This window comes from Phalaenopsis equestris, unplaced genomic scaffold (genome assembly GCF_001263595.1).
Source record: "Phalaenopsis equestris unplaced genomic scaffold, ASM126359v1 Scaffold000002, whole genome shotgun sequence".
Taxonomy (NCBI): Eukaryota; Viridiplantae; Streptophyta; class Magnoliopsida; order Asparagales; family Orchidaceae; genus Phalaenopsis; species Phalaenopsis equestris.
The window spans coordinates 15,081,403-15,084,138 of NW_018164444.1; positions in this window are offsets into that span (position 1 = coordinate 15,081,403).

Below are 2,736 nucleotides of genomic sequence, written 5' to 3' on the forward strand. Positions count from 1 at the left end.
AAAATGAAATGAAAGAACCCTATTTATACATAAATTCTTCCCTCGCTGAACCAGCTAAGCATTAGTGTGAACAAAATAAAGATGTATACATATAAGCAAACTTTCAATAGAGCGCAAATGAAGCGGTAAGTTGCACATAAAAGCATCCAAATAACTAAAATGCAACCAACTGTGCATGACTGCAAGCCCAGTGCACATCTTGATAACAATAAAGCTGCCAACAAGAAATAAAAAAGTGAAATCCATTAAAGAAACAAATTTCTATAAAATCTCTTCTGCTGATATTCATATGTATTATCGGGATACAAAAATTGTAGCTTTTGGGGTAGTTATATTCTTTCTAAACCTTATGTATGCAACGCATACAAAAGATTATTTCTCCAAGCATCTGAACCCTAAGATCTCCTGGACAATTCCAAAAGTTGCTGTTGACAGATAGAAACCTAATGGTATGGTTGAAGTTTAAACAGCAAATCCTGATGATATTTATTGGCTTGTTTATTCATACGATTTTGCATGGCTGATAAATTTTGCTTAACTTGGCATAAATTGGTACTTCATTGAGTGAGAAGACTGTTGTCTGGTTCAATTGAAGAAGAGATTAGGCATATAAAGAGCAATTGTTGGTGCAAGTCCACCATACATGATCTGAAATGGGGTGAAGCCAACTGAAATAGAAAAGGAAGTGTAGTATTGCAATTCTCCACAAGGCAAGTACTGCACATGTGGAAGGAAAATCCATAGTATTACAACGAAGGTACTGTTTGAGACCTGAAGTTGTTCAATTTGCCCATCAGTTTATGGATGATGAGCTGAGCTAAACCTTAACTTTGCCATGTAGATGAAATAATTTGCGCCAAAATTTGCTCATAAAATTCCGATCTCAATAAAATATAATAGCACAAGGAATACCATGCAACTTACAAGTGCCAGCAACAAAAAGTCAAAAATAGTTGTAACTTTAAAACAGTAAAATAATTTGCTAAAGGATAAAACAACCATATTAAGATAAGCGATCAACAACCACTATAATTATTATTTTACCACCCAAAGCAGGGAGACTGATGATGAAATCCATAGACAAATCCTCCCGAATGAAGGGGTTGTAGAAAACGGCCTACCTATGTTGATATTTGACAATTCTTAAAGTAGGTTTGTTACAATGGGCAAAAATAGATTGCGTTGAGACAGTAAATGATTTTCTTGACTCCTAAGTGACTGACAATAACCTCAGAACAAAATTCATATAGGATATAAGAAATGAGGTATTTTTGAAAGTAACAATAATTTTTTCCATCATACAAAACTAACCCATATTTAGAAATATAGTTAGACAAACTTATCTGGATGTAGCAAAATATTAGAAAGTAGCTAAGGCAATGTTGTGACTTCTATAATTGCTTGTTGGATTTTTAATAAAAGTGGATTGTCAAGTGAAGATGTTGTAAAACCGAGGAAATGAGAAAATCTTCTTTGTGAGTCCGGAGTAGTTAATTACCTTATTAGATAAATAAAAAATATACTCAATTGGATAATCAAACCAAAGTAATTTAACAAGATATGAAGATGTTGTAAGACCGAGGAAATGAGAAAATCTTCTTTGTGAATGCGGTAGTTAATTACCTGATTAGATGAATCAAAAATATAATCAATTGGATAATCAAACCAAAGTAATTTAACAAGAAAGTATTGCAGCTCTGGTGTTTGAATGATCTGATTCATCATCTCATGGATACTTCATTGATCTGTTTTGATAATAAATTATGCCTAAAAGATTTTGATACCATTTGAAAAGTGAATTGACTATACAAAAGAGTTCGCAAACATATGTTTAAGGTTGCTGAATTTTTGCATTAACTTTTTTAGCGGAAAATTTTAATGGTTTGCTTTCCTTGTACTAAAATTATACCAATGCACATGCCAAAAGCATATGTTTCAACGATAAACAGTTTGCCAAAATTAATTTCAAAGCAACAAATGAATTATCTAAATTGAACGTCAATATTTAACAAAAATGTGGAGACAGAAGTAGCTATTGTTACAGAGTGTTGAACACGGTGTCGATATTAACCTGTGAGGCCTAAAATTCACATAACTGTTTCAATATTTTGGGTGGTGGCTAATTCACAATTGCACCACTCTTGTGCACAATTGGAGCAACAACTATTGCTAGCAACATAACAGATATTCAAAGTCGCTTTATCCAAAGAAAATTGTATTTTTTGACGAAAAGCAAATTTACTTGTAGGAATCTTGGTACTGAAGTCAAGTGGTTTGCATGATCTGACATATAACTATTGTAAAAATCATTGAACAGTGCAATGGCAAAATGATGAAGATAAGATTTTAAAATTGTATTCATAATATTTGGAAAGTCATTAGTGCATTGAAGAGGCCAAATGGCATAATAAAAAAAGTCATATTATCCTTCATGCATTCAACATCCCAGCTTATAAATATTAGCACAACCATACGAATCTGATGATAGCCAGAACATAAGTCTAGTTTGGAAAAAGCAGCAGCACCTTGAAGCTTATCCAATAGTTTTATCAGGAATTAGAATATGATAACGATTAAAAATAGTGATTTGATTCAAACCATGATAATACACACCAAAAACTCATGTGACAACTTCCTTCTTAACTAAGACTATTCGCAATGAGAAAGACATTATACTCGAGCGAATTATTCGCAATGCAAACATGCCCGAACTATTTTCAAATTATTTATTTATTT